Source organism: Patagioenas fasciata, chromosome 20 (genome assembly GCF_037038585.1).
Source record: "Patagioenas fasciata isolate bPatFas1 chromosome 20, bPatFas1.hap1, whole genome shotgun sequence".
NCBI lineage: Eukaryota > Metazoa > Chordata > Aves > Columbiformes > Columbidae > Patagioenas > Patagioenas fasciata.
The window spans coordinates 140,923-155,581 of record NC_092539.1 but is presented as its reverse complement, the minus strand read 5'-3'; the positions used below and the strand labels follow the sequence as shown (position 1 = coordinate 155,581).

The window sequence follows — 14,659 nt, the reverse complement described above, 5'->3', positions numbered from 1 at the left end:
GGCAGTTTTTGGCCCCTCACACCAAGAAAGCCCTTGTGGTGCTGGAGCAAGTTGAGAGAAGGGAACGGAGCTGGTGAGGGGCTGGAGCACAAGTGTGATGGGAGCGGCTGAGGGACCTGGGGGGTTCAGCTGGAGAACAGGAGCTGAGGGGAGACCTTCTGATCTCTGAACTGCCTGAAAGGAGCTTGGAGCCAGGGGGGGTCGGGCTCTGCTCCCCAGGAACAAGCGCCAGGAGCAGAGGAAATGGCCTCAAGTTGCGCCAGGGGAGGCTGAGGTTGGATCTGGGGAACAATTTCTTCCCCAAAGGGCTGTGGGGCATTGGAACAGGCTGCCCAGGGCAGTGCTGGAGTCACCAGCCCTGGAAGATGTATAGATGAGGAACATGGTTTAGTACTAGATTTAGGTTATGGTTGGACTCAGTGATCTCAATGGTCTCCTCCAGCTAAATGATTCTGTGATTCTGGGCACACCTCGCTCACTGGGCAATATATACAGGTGCTGATAACCAGTGCCCTGAGGCTGTACCATGTGCCAGCAAGCTCTTAATATCCAGGAGCTATCTAATGTCATGTATGAAATTGCATCATGATTTACATTTGCATCCTGCTGGGCAGCTGTCTGCATCTCAGTAGCTGTCTGGCAGTGGTATGAACCATAGAACCATAGGATGTCCTGACTTAGAAGGACCCATCAGGATTGTCAAGTCCAACTCCTGTCCCTGCACAGGACACCCCACAATTCACCCCATGTGTCTGAGGACGTTGTCCAGTCTCTCCTTGAACACTGTCAGGTTGGGGCTGTGACCCCTCCCTGGGAGCCTGTTCAATGTCCAGCACCTCTGGGTGAAGAACCTTTTCCTCATGTCCCACTGCCCTCCCTGGCACATCTTCTGCCATTCCCTGGGCTCTGTCACTGTCACAGAGAAGAGCTCAGCCCTGCCCCTCCTGCTCCTGCTGAGGAACCTGCAGCCCCATGAGCTCTGCCCTCAGTCTCCTCTGCTCCAGCTGAGCAAACCCAGGGACTTCAGCCGCTCCTCATACGGTTTCCCCTCCGAACCCTTCACCAAGTTCATGTCCCTCCTCTGGACACTCCAGTAGCTTTATCTCCTTTTCTCCTGTGTCCCCAGCCCTGCACACAGTGAATGCTCCAGGTGAGGCCGCCCCAGCACAGAGCAGAGCGGGACAATCCCCTCCCTGCCCGGCTGGCCGTGCTGTGCTGGATGCACCAGGACACGGGGCCCTCTTGGCTCCAGGGACACAGGTGGCTCAGTCAGCAGCTTCTCTTCCGTAAAAGAAAGACTGAAGCTCAAAGTCTCTGTAGCTGAGCACCCTCAGGATGCATCCAGGGCTGGGGGGATGTGCTGACAGGCTGTGGGATGCTCACCTGGAGCTGGATCTGTGGCGTGAGTGTAGGGAGGGCTCAACCTTCCAGATGGAGCCTTGCTCCTGGGGCTGAACACAGGGTAGCGTGGAAGTGTTACCTGGACTGCTTGGAACACTTGTTCAGTGTCCCGCCTCACTTAGGAGGCCTGACCTGGGAAGAAGGGAGGAGCAGAGATGTTTTGAACATAGCTTGCTTTATTCTTCAGTGTTTAGCTCCAGAAATTCAGAGTCCCTGTTAGATATGGAGCATAATTGTTGATGTGGGCCTCCGGTGCTGACGTGGGGTTTCCATACCCTCATTGAAGGCAAGGAAGGGCTCTCCTCTACAAGAGTCATCATACCCGTTTTGTGGATGGGTGTTGGGATTCCTGTGCTGTAGCAGGAGGGGAGGAGTGCACTCACATGAGGCTGGGAGCCTTTCCACGGTGTGGGAGCATCTCCTGCTGCTGCAGCCAGGGAAACTTGGTACTTCACCTGGACATGGGAGAGAGAGATTTATGAGGTTTTCCAAGGGGAATTAAATCCCATGAAAATGGTTGGTCCTAGACATTGCCTCCTGCATGGAGCACTTTATCCACAACCCCTTTGGGATACAGTGACAAGAAGGCAAGTGCCTGTTTGAAGACTAGTTTCAGGCAAGTCAGTGGAAGAGCCATTCTGGAATGGTGGAGGGGTCCCTGTCTGCACTGGACAGAAGGTTTTCCCCTCAACCCAAAGACAGCACCCAGAGGATGGAGACCTTTAGCACAAAATCCATGTTTTACCATGAACATGTTTGTGTTGCTCTTTAGGACTCCAAACGCTTTGAAGGGATTGATGTGGACTTTAAAGAACTGGCCTATGAAACTCAGAAAACCCCAAATGTGGTTGAGGCCACCAATAAACCAGGTCTGTCCCAACAACTGGAGGACATTCAGAGTAGGTAGGTACAACTTCAGTCCCAGGATTTTGTCAGAGACTGGGATCAGCTCTAATAAGTTGGTTTAACCTGTGCTCCAAGGCTTTCCTTCTGGACTGTGCGTTCTTTGCATTCACACATTGAGTCTTTTTATTCATGATCCATCACCCTGAAGCCCCCAAGGTGGATTCTGGCTTTGCGTATGTGCAAACTCTTATCTTGAATATTGATTTGCACACATACAAAGCTAGGCACTCAGTTGGTCTTAATAACATGTGGCCTCACTGCCACCCCAAATTTGGTGTCTTAAATATCTATTTAGCAGTCCAAGCAGGGATATCTGCAGCAGAGCTGATCCCATGTGCTTTAATTAACAAAATTATCTTTGTGTGTGTACCCTTCACAGATGGTATAACTAAACTCCCTGAGAAAGACCTTAATGTCCAGAGATGGATACAGTTCTCACCTAACATATGAGCTACTCTACCTGGAACACACCTAACAAGTTAACGTGAGAGCTGTTGTGTCAGTAATAACTATCCATTTAAAATAGAGATCTAATTTTACTTCCTAAACAGATAAGGCCCGTGTTCCCCACAGAGGACTAACTGCATGTTATTTATGAACTTTGAAAGCTCAGCAGCAGTTTAACATGTAAACACTGAGAGATTCATTTTAGAACGGAGCAAACAAGTTTCTTTTCGGGCTTCACAAGCACAAAAAGCTGAGTAGGTTTGAATCAGACTTTAAAATGTGCTCATTAGAATAAAAGCAGTTTTGGAAACTTTCATCCTAGTGTGAAATCACCTGTGGCAGTTGAGAGCTTGTCTAAAACAGTAAGTCAGACTGCAAAGCCTTTCTAGCCTCTTCTTCCACCTGTGTTTCTGCTTTTTGGTGAGGATTCTCTGACTCTTTGTCTGTTTGACCCTTGGGAGTGGAGAGAGATCTATGAGTTACTATGTGCTTTGTTATCTATTTGGAAAATGCTGTAAAGGACCAGCCTGCAGGCTCAGCTCATGTCTGGCATTTCCCCATGGGAGGGGAGAATCTGCTCGATAACCCAAACTGTAGCACGACACATTAAAGGATATTCACCCGCCTGTCCTGGGCTCTATTTTTCTGCTCTTCTCCCCAGGTTGTCCCTGTGTGAGAAGGCTTTGGCTGAATATTTGGACATGAAAAGATTGGCCTTTCCCAGATTTTACTTTGTTTCTTCAGCAGATTTATTGGATATTCTTTCCAATGGCACCAACCCACAGCTGGTAAGCCTTGCACTATGTCACCTTCACATTTTCCAGCTGTCAGTAATGTCAGGGTGGAAGATGCTGTCTAGGGACTCAGCTGTAGCTTATCCTTTCTTGAGTGCCTTTTCTCCCACCCTCACTTGGATTAACAATAACTCTTTCACTGCTGGCCTTCATCTGTCGTCTCTGAAAGGCAATGCGCACACTGTATGTTGTCCCATCTGTCCCTGGTGATGCTTGCAGATGGTTCTGAAAGCACTGCACAGAGCAGAGCTATGTTCTTGATACCATAAAAACAGTGGGTTTGTTTCTGCTGGGATACAGTGAGGTCGGGGGAAACCATTTCTTGAGGATCTCAGCCAAAACTTGTTGCTGAGCTTGGTTCCCCAAGCTGGGATGCCAGCAAACAGCATCTGTTGTTGAAAGAGCCACAGACCGATCATTCAAATGTGACAGTGTTGACAACCGAGGGCTTGGAGACGTCTCTGTTTTTAGGCAGAGGAGACATCTGCTAGTCAGCCACTTCTTCCTTCCCCCATGCAAAGGTCTTTGGGATGGCCTGTTTACAGGGGAAGAGCAGAACACAGCCTGGAAGAGGTAAGACAGCTGGTGGTCAGACAGTGGCTGTGGCCAAGGCAGGACTTCCTTGGGTTGCCACCCACCCCTGCACAGCTCTGCTTGGCCTTGTTTGGGACGCATCTTTTATTCAGAGGTTGGTGCATAAAACCAGTCAAAACGTTCACAGCAAAAGGCGAGTGTTGGATGATGAACAAAGTCCTAATTCTGTCTTTTGGTAGCGAGTATTTTCACTTTCTTCAGGCTTTCCACCATTTTCAGTATTGATGTGAGCACAGGAATGGAGCAGGTTTGCATGTGTATTTGGAAATGCTGTTGTTTACCTCTAACCTTTAACGCTGCTTCTATCTGTGTCTGCTGCTGGGTGATTTCAGCCCACAGAGTATCATAAATACAGAGTTGATTGATATTTAAAATGAAGAGGAAAAAAAAAACACAGGAAGCAAAGATACTGTGTTGAAATGCTCTATTGAGTAAGAAGAAATTCCTGGTGTTTTCTGTTATTCAAAAGTATTTGCAGTAAAATCAAAGTAAATGTCAAGCAGTATCATACATAGATACACTCTCAGCCTTCCCAATGTAGTTTCAAAGTCCGATGATTCCTAAAGGAGGATTAAATACACAGTGACATTATCCTCGTGAACTGGGTGCTGAACTTGTGCAGATTCAGGTGCGTTCGGGCTCTGGCAGCAGGATCGCAGCAAGTGCTGGGGTTGTGTCCGAACCCTCCAGACTGGACAGGGTCTGGGAAGGGGCAGCTGGGGATTTGTGACCAGAAGCTTCTACATGTAAGAAAAAGTTTCTACGGTTTACTTACGGTTTGAAAAGAGATAAGCTTATGGCCTCAAGATACGCTTAATGGCCTCAAGTTGTGCCAGGGGAGGTTCAGATTGGATATTGTAAAAAAATTCTTCCCAGAAAGGGCTGTGGGGCATGGGAACAGGCTGCCCAGGGCAGTGCTGGAGTCACCATCCCTGGAGGGGTTTAAAAGACATTTAGACGAGGTTCTTAGGGACATGGATTAGTGCCAGAGCTAGGGTATGGCTGGACTTGATCCTGAGGGTTTCTTCCACCCAAAATGATTCTGTGATCTGGGGGGATGCTGAGTGCCCTGTGCTTCTCAGAGTCACTTAGCACCTCCCAGGGTTTGGCCCTGCTTGTATGTGTGTGAGAAGCTGCGTCCACTTGCAGCACAGCTTGTGAGAGGGAGGGTTGTAGTTCTTTGTGAGTCAGTGAGTCAGAATTAGATGGACAAATCCACCTCCACCCTTCCTTCTCTGAAAGCATCAGAGCATTGGGCATCTCACGCAGAATCCCAGAATGTCAGGGTTGGAAGGGACCTGGAAAGCTCATCCAGTCCAATCCCCCCCATGGAGCAGGAACACCCAGCTGAGGTTCCACAGGAAGGTGTCCAGGCGGGTTTGAATGTCTGCAGAGAAGGAGACTCCACAACCTCCCTGGGCAGCCTGGGCCAGGCTCTGCCACCCTCACCAGGAAGAAGTTTCTTCTCAAATTTAAGTGAAACCTCCTGTGTTCCAGTTTGAACCCATTCCCCCTTGTCCTATCACTGGTTGTCACCGAGGAGAGCCTGGCTCCATTCTCCTGACACTGCCCCTTTATATATCTGTAAACATGAATGAGTCCCCCCTCAGTCTCCTCTTGTCCAGCTCCAGAGCCCCAGCTCCCTCAGCCTTTCCTCACACGGGAGATGCTCCACTCCCTTCAGCATCTTGGTGGCTGCGCTGGACTCTCTGCAGCAGTTCCCTGTCCTTCTGGAACTGAGGGGCCATAACTGGTCACAATATTCCAGATGTGGTCTCCCCAGGGCAGAGCAGAGGGGCAGGAGAACCTCTCTGACCTACTGACCACCCCCTTCTAACCCACCCCAGGTACCATTGGCCTTCCTGGCCACAAGGGCCCAGTGCTGGCTCATGGTCACCCTGCTGTCCCCAGGACCCCCAGGTCCCTTTCCCTCATTTCTCATCTCCCCTATGGGAGTTTTTCTACCTCTCTGCTGTAATTGAGAGAGGCAGCTCCTGTCTGGGACTGCTTTGGGAGCTTCCCCTTTCTGTGGGGACGTCAATCCTAGGAGAATCTCACCTTCATTGGCGTGGGGCGCGCAGTGATGCAGTTGTGTGTTACGCAGTGGTCTGGAAGAAGTGCTGGTGACCTGCTCAGCTCCCAGCAGGCAGATGCTGATGTTGAGAGCCCACAGCATCTCCCTGTTGGCTTTGCAGACTCAGATGGAGGTGAACAGGAAAGAACTGAATTATTCTTTTCCTTCTGGAAGAGTGCTTTTGGTGAACATGGTTGTTCTATAGGAGGTCTGGGCTGTTTATCATAGGTCTTAGGCAGAAATAAAGATCTTTCTTCTCCATGAAAGAGAATTTAGGATATTTCACTAGCACAAAATCAGTTTCTAGTAGTGGAAAAACAGGAAAGTTCATAGTGAAGAAAACTCCACGTTGTGCTGAGAATAGGATGAGGTGGAGAAATGGCTACAGACTTCTCATCACTACATGTAGGGAAATTTGGGGTAGGAGTCGTGAGGTGTTTCAATGTTTTCTATGCTTTTGCTCTGTATGGAAGATTTCCCAATGGAGAAACATGATTTATTAAGGCATGTCTGTTTTCTAAATTACGTAGAAATAGGTGGAAGTATTACAAGAGACAGCAAGAGGCTTTTGTTGGCAGTACGTTGGCCACATTTGAGAAGATGTGGTGCTACCTAAATATCCAAGATATTTTGTTAACATGATTTTGCTTGTGACATGTATAGTGATCTTCATTCCGCTCGTCCTGTCTCGGTTGCTTTATTTACACAACCCGTTTTGCAGGTGCAACGTCATCTTTCCAAACTCTTTGACAGCTTGGCCAGGATGAAATTCCAGCTGGACTCTGAGCAAAAGCCAACCAAGGTTGGCCTGGGAATGTACAGTAGAGAGGAGGAGTACGTCAGCTTCAGCGAGCCCTGTGACTGCAGTGGGCAGGTGAGAGGGAAGTCCTTGTCTATCAAAACTGTCCGGTGGAGTCTGCTCCCCTGCCCCTCGTGTGAGATCCCTTGCCAAGACGTCATAGAGCTTCACTGCTCTCCCCTGGTGCATGAGAAAAGCTGGAAGAGGTGGTGATTTAGTACCTCCTTACACCACAACCTTTCGTGTCACTCTGGATAGGTCCTCACTAAGGGGGGACGTGGATGTCGCAGTCCACTGTGAGAGAAAGAGCTGTGCCATTTTTCTGACTAGGTTTTTAATTTGATTTTTTCTAAGACCTTTTGAAGGTTAGTCTTAAAGCTTGCTACAAATATCCTCGGTGAGGGAGGGGATGCAGACTGAAAAGAGACTAAGCTATTCCATAGTACCTCTGCACGGGTGTGTTTGGCAGGAGAAGGCCTTTTACCTGTTTCTCAAGTCTTCATTATTTCATACCACGAGTGAAAGTATGAAATGTAAGAATCAAGCTACTGCTCAGCTTATCTATCCTGGTAGTTTCACCTTTCTGCATGGTCTATTACAGGAAGCTAAAGTACGTAATACCGGCTACTGAGCTCCCCAGCAATGGAGCTTGCTGCGTTCAGTCTGTCTTCTTGTTGAGGGCTTTGCCTGTGAAATATGAAATTCAGCAGGAATTGTGTTCCCAAGTTTGGCAGCATCTTTCTTCTGCTGCTGGCAGACTGCCCACATCCCACCAGGGATTCTGTCATGGCCTGGAGGTGGAACACACCTGACCAAATTATTCATTGACGGAGTTCATTTTGGTTCCTCCTGTAGCTAGAGTTCAAGAAAAAAATCTGTCTTCTGTTCTTGGTGTCTGGAAGTAGATGCTAATCCTACAGTACCAGAATTAGCCAAATCTACCCAGTCTGAAGGAGGCTGTGAGGTTTGGTTAACTCATAGAATGTCCTGAGCTGGAAGGGACCCACCAGGATCATGGAGTCCAAGTCCTGTCCCTGCAGTGACAACCCCACAGGTCACCCCGTGTGTCTGAGGACGTTGTCCAGTCTCTCCTTGAACACTGTCAGGTTGGGGCTGTGACACCTCCCTGGGAGCCTGTTCAGTGTCCAGCACCTCTGGGTGAAGAACCTTTCCCTCATGTCCAGTCTAAAGAGAACTGAGATGCTTGCCTCATTTCCTATCTTCACTAATTACCAAAGGCACTTAAGAAGAGCAAATGTGTTACTGGGATTTAATCTCTTTTCCAGGTTGAAGTCTGGCTCAGTCATGTACTAGACAGCATGAGGGCTACTGTGAGAGATGAGATGACAGAAGCCGTCATGGCTTATGAGGAAAAACCAAGGGAACAATGGCTCTTTGACTATCCTGCCCAGGTATCTGCCACTGCTTCTTATCACCACTCAGGCTGGCTCGTGGAAAGGTAGCTCTTGGGTTCCCCATCAGTCCTGCCCTTCCCTTCTTTCAGCAGCTGTGGACAGGCATGTTTCTGGCCTCCACCTTGCTATCCAGGAGAGAGGGAGGATGAGTTGTCCTTTATCCTGGCGGTCTCCTGATGGAGTTTTCAGGCTGAGCTCCATGCTCTGGTTGGGGCTCTTGGTTGGGTGACAGAGCCCAGGGGCTTGGGCAGTGCAGTCTGTACAGCCAGAGCAGTGAGAGGTGCAGCAGGAAGGCAAAGTGGTGAGGCCTGATAAGAGTGAAGAGCCCCTCAGATGCACCTCTGACAACCTCGTGGTCTCCAACTCTTCCTCCTCTGCTGTGTCAGGCATGTGAAAGGTGCTGATTTACTTATAACTAGCTGCTAAATGTGTCTATCACTGATATGGTGTTTTAAATGAATGTCATGGAGCAGATCCTTGTTGTACTGTCTGCTGTGACTACTGTATGAAAAAATACTTAATTTCATGTCACGGATGTTTCATCCTTGATCTCCCTGTGGATCCGACACTCTTGAACATAAGGAAGCTTTGGTATTTTCCCTGATACTGAACCAGCCTATTTCCCTAGGTGGCACTTTGCTGCACCCCGATCTGGTGGACAACCGAGGTTGGGATTGCCTTTGCCAGGGTGGAGGAAGGCTACGAGAATGCGATGAAGGAATAGCACAAGAAGCAAGTGACCCAGCTGAACACCCTCGTTACCATGCTGATCGGGCAGCTCTCCAAGGGCGACAGACAGAAAATCATGACCATTTGCACCATCGACGTGCATGCTCGGGATGTGGTGGCAAAGGTGATAGCACAGAAGGTTGGTGTTGGCAGTTCAGCACAGTTCTGTGGGTGCTGGAGAGGGGGCTTCAGGGGGCCCAACCACTGGCCATTCAGATCACTGCCGGTCTCAGTGGGAGACGTATGACTAAATTTATTTCTACAATGTTTGTAGTAAGTGTGCAGAAAGCCCCTGTAAGCCTGCAGAGCTGTGCTGTGTCATGGCCCTGCAACACCAACTTGTAGTTGCTGCAGATTCACACCAGGAGTGAGAGCGCGGCACTGCGTCCTGGTGCCAAGACATGTGCTGGTGGATGATGGTGGTGTGTTGGGAGGCTGCTGGACTCAGTCTCAGTTTTGACTTTAGAAAGTAAGAAAAAGCATTCAAGCTTTGTTCTTTGTAGCGTCCTTTGTCTGGTGTGGGGCCACAGGGACTTATGTGGGACTCCCTTCTCCTGCAACACCTCTCCCACACTACTCCCCTGTCCCTGACACCATGCCAAGTGTTTAGCCTTGCAGGTGGGTGGGAAGATGCCCTGAATGTATTGGGTTGTGGCTCTTCCCTCATCTGTGTCATCTCAGGGGCAGCCAGGCTGCTCACAGGGTTTCTGTCTTCAAGGCTCAGCTGGGCTCAGTGGTGCCTCGGTCCAGCCTGGGGTGAAGTGATGCATCTGGACCTGCCTGCTGGTTGTGCAGAGAGCGCTGGCCATGCCTGTCTTTGTCCACCTGTCCCCAGTCTGTTTCCTTGGTGCTGTCTGCAACCTCTTCCTTGTCTAGATGGCCTCTGCTCCTTCTCTCACTCTGGTTGCGTTATGAGACCTTCTTCATGACTTGCTGCTTCTTAAATCTATTCAGGAGTCTTTTTGTAAGGCTCTTTCTCTTGGCCATTAATTTTTTCCTCTCCCACCAATGTGGTCACTAATTTGGTTCCTCCCCTTTACTCATGGGAGATGGGGAGGTGACATTTCTCACCGCATTGCAAGGAGGCGGCCTTCCTCACCACACCTGCCTTGCAGTGAGGACCAGTCATCCCCCATGAAAATTTTATAGCAGTCGCTATTTTGGCCCCCGAGCTGCATGTGTCTGGCATCCCCGGCCTTCCTGTGATGGTGTTTGTGGGTGTGTTGCAGGTGGACAATGCCCAGGCCTTCATTTGGCTGTCACAGCTCCGGCACAGATGGTCAGATGAGGAGCGGCACTGCTTTGCCAACATCTGTGACGCCCAGTTCCTGTACTCCTATGAATACCTTGGCAATACCCCTCGGCTTGTGATCACTCCGCTGACCGACAGGTAAGTCCCTGGGACACAATGTCATAGCTGGGCTTTGCCACACAGGTAGAGAGAGAGATGCCAACCAAAGATGGATTTAGTTCAGACACCTGTATCCCTCTTGTTCTGTCTCCATGTCCCAGCACTCCAGTGGTCGAGCTCTAACTCTTATCTGGTTTTTGGTGGTACCCTCTGGGGAATTTGTACATCAGATCCCTGGGTGGGATTCAGCTCACACATTAAAACACTTGTGGGTGTCTTCCTGTGCACAAGATGTCCACAGTCCATAAAGCTGGTGAGTCTAGAGAGCTTTCATCCCATCTTGAAGCAGACATCTACCTGGTTGCCTCAGTGGGGACACCTAGGGTTACTTGAGATACTCTGTGTTGTCCCACCTGGCTTCCAGCTGCCAATCCAGAAGTGTAAAAGTCTCCTATGGACCCCTTGTCATATCTCTCCACCCTATGTGACATTTCAGCAACCAAGAGCATCTCAGGTGGCTCTAGTCACCTGTGTTAGTCAGCTGCGTCAAGCCCCCAGGTATCATCAGGTTTTGTTGGCTATATTGACTACACCTCTGTGGCTTATACAGGTAGTATAGATACTCACATGTGGACACCACCCCAGTGTCCATCATCAACATGATGGAGAAACTTTGGGACTTGCTGCAGCTTTGAGTTGGGTTCACTCATAGGCCACCTGAGCAGGTTTCTGTCAGTGACAGGTCTTCCAGAAAAGCTGTCCTTTTCTCATACTGCCTGAGATGTGCCCAATATCCATGAGTTGTATGAGGATCCAGAGAGAACACAAGCTGGACATGAAGAGGTTTGGGCAGACCTTGGTGGAAGATGAGTATCTCTTGGAGAAAACAGAGCTGAGCAGAGGTGGTAATTAATGCCAAGAAGGCTTTCAGCTCAGACATGACCCCTGCTCACGTACAGCTTTTCAGAGGAGAGGCTCTGCTGAGTGCAATGCTCTAGTGCTATTGCCCTGCAGCCCACAGTTGACCTATTGGACATATTTCCTTTTTTCATTCATCATTCACTGTGAAAGATGTTACATCACCCTGACCCAGTCACTGCACCTGACCATGAGCGGAGCACCTGCAGGCCCTGCGGGCACTGGCAAGACGGAGACTACGAAAGATTTGGGGCGAGCCCTGGGCATCATGGTGTACGTGTTTAACTGCTCCGAGCAGATGGACTACAAGGTATGGCTCCCACCTCGGCTGCAGTGCGGTCACATGGGGCTGGGGATGCTCAGGGCCCGAGCAAACCTGAAGGATGAGAGTAATCCAATGGTACCTGGGGTGCATTAGGAGAGGTATGACCAGCAGGTCAAGGGAGGTTGTTCCTTCCGCTCTGCTCTGCCCTGGTGATGCCACGTCTGGAGTTGTGTCCAGTTCTGGGCTCCCCAGTTTAAGAAGGAATAACTGCACAGAGTCCAGCAGTGGGCTACAAAGATGCTGAGGGGTCTGGAGCTTCTTTCTTGTGAGGAGAGACTGAGAGAGCTGGAGCTGTTGAGCTGGAGAAGAGAAGCTGAGAGGGATCTGATCAATGGGATCAATATCTCAGGGTGGCTGTCAGAGGATGGACCAGAGTCTGTTCAGTGGTGCCCAACGCCAGGGTGAGGGGCAGCGGGCACAGACTGAAACACAGGAGGCTCCATCTGAACATGAGCAGAAACTTGTTTGCTGGGAGGTGCCAGAGCCTGGCCCAGGCTGCCCAGAGCGGGTGTGGAGTCTCCTTCTCTGAGACATTGAAACCCGCCTGGACCCACCTGTGTGATCTGCTCTGTGACCCTGCGTGAGCAGGGCTTGGACTGGGGGATCTGCAGAGGTCCCTTCAGCCCCACCAGGCTGGGATTCTGTGATCACCTCTCTCCAAATCCCTGCTACACTCCTTTAAGCTGAATGCCTTTTCCTTCTCCTCCCGTTCCTTCTCTAAGATTTGCACAAGGTTCTTCAGGAGGCAGAGACCCGAACTATCTTCTCTGCCTCATTATGCATTTCCCTTCCTTTCTGGAGTTAGATTTCATGTGTAATTCTTCAAAAATGTTGGTCTGTTCGGTTGAGACCAAGGCTGTGCTGATAGTTGGACCCTGGTCGTTTCTTCTCGGCGTGCTCGCGACCTGGCAGCCCCTGGCACGGGGAGGGACCTGTCCTGGTTTTCTCAGGATCCTCTCCCAGAATAAACCCAAAACATAGTGAACCTTCAGCCGCTACAGAGCACTGAATCATTAGGCTGAGTCTTGCTCTCTGCCAGTCTGGCACGGTACAGTGATTTTGGTAGCCTCGGATCATATTTCATTTAGCTTATGGGCTCTCCCAGGAAACGGGACCATCAGTAATTCAGCACAAGTGACCTTTAAATGAAACTGGTGCACAGATATATCAAGAAAGTGCAATTAGCAGATAAAGTGGCAAGCTGCGCAGAGCTATAAATATTATAATTGAGTTGTGCCTGCTGTTTCCATGCACTTTTCTAAATACCCACAATAGACTGTAAATTGCTATAAATAAACAGGCTGGGAAATAAAATCAATTTTTTGCTGGAGTTGATTCCATTTATGATTTCACTCTTGTGATCTTTGTTTTTGTTTTGTTTTTCCAGTCTTGTGGGAATATTTACAAAGGCCTTTCCCAGACGGGAGCCTGGGGCTGTTTTGATGAATTTAACAGGATCTCAGTTGAGGTCCTTTCTGTGGTTGCTGTACAGGTGAGTGGAGAAACACTCATAAATAAATACAAACAGAGCAGAGCCATTCTGCAGTCTTTGGAGCAAGGGTAAAAATGGCAATTGCATATTGCCGGTTTCAGTTCTGTGTATAGGCAGGTGTGGGATTAGATCTCAAGATTAATCACATGAATATCACAGCACTGCCAAGATGTCGCAGTTACGTGCTGCAAAGATATTTGTCACTTTTCTTGCCCCAGTTACAGCATTTGTGCCAAGACAATTCTTTGTAGCATCTTTTCCCAGACCACTACGCACCATGGCTCTGTACCTGTTCCTCCTCAGGAAAGCACTCGTGTCATTAATCTGCTGTGAGATAATTGCAGCACATCGTTTCAAGACAGAGAAGCTGCCTTGACTTGCGGCTGCTCGGTCTGCAATGTAGGGAATAATTTTCACAGAGGGGAAGAGGGGTGTTTGGGGCAGATCCGCTGGACTTCTGGGGGTTCCTTATCACCCCTGGTCAGGCACAGGTTGTGTGTCATACTCAGGAAATGGGAATACATTCAGGATTAATTTTCTTAACCTGTCTCCAAAACTATATGGCTGTGGATTTAGTTCTGGTGTCTGTAACGACAGCTCTGCCAAGTGGCTTTGGAAGGTATTCCTGGCCAACTGGCACCATTCCTTGGAGGAATGTGTGCAGCCCCGTGGTGCTCCCAAAAGCCAGTGTCAGCTGGTGACACTCGGGAGCTGGAATCTGGGGCAGATCTGCGGCCCTTGCTGACGCGCTTGCCCAGGGTACCCTGACACCGTGGGATTAAACCTGGGACAGAGCTATTGGAGCGGTGCCCAGCTGGGCATGGGTGTTTCCCCTGGCGAATGGTTTCTCATCTCCTCTGTAGTTCAGCTGCTCAGTGCATTGTGTTGGTGAGTCTCGTGTGAAGCGCAGCAGCATCCCTGGAGAAGGGCTGGAAGGGAGACTGGCCTCCCCATCGTGCCAGAAAGTCCTGTGCTCTCGTGCTTATATATATAATCTGTCACTTCGCGTCCTCCTTCCCCTCCTCTTACCAGCCCATGAGGAAACCTGGCATTATTTTATACAGGGGAAGCCTTGGGGGGCTTCAGTGCAGAAAACTGAGGTGCCAAAGTGCCCAAGTTCTTCAGGATCCAACTGTCAGCTGAGTGCGTGTTTTAGGATCCTAATATCTGATTGAGGTGCTGAATTGTTCCTGGACTCCCTTTTGGGCTCAGTGTTATAGAAAGATATAAAGCTCAGAAGTTTCTACACTTCTGTAAATGTTTCGGTCAAAGACATTGTTCTTAACCCCTCCATGAACTCCTCATTCTTCTCATCTGTTTCACTCATAATTGGTACCTTATGTGGCATCCCAGAGAAGCCCCAGGCAGGTACAAGAGTTTATGTATCATTCCCTCTCAATTTCTCTTCCGTCAG

At 49.5% G+C, this 14,659-nt stretch overlaps 1 pseudogene; it reads left to right on the top strand.

Moving 5' to 3' along the window:
- LOC136115870 (dynein axonemal heavy chain 9-like) overlaps nt 1-14,659 on the top strand; it is a 77,643-nt pseudogene that overhangs the window by 36,833 nt on the left and 26,151 nt on the right.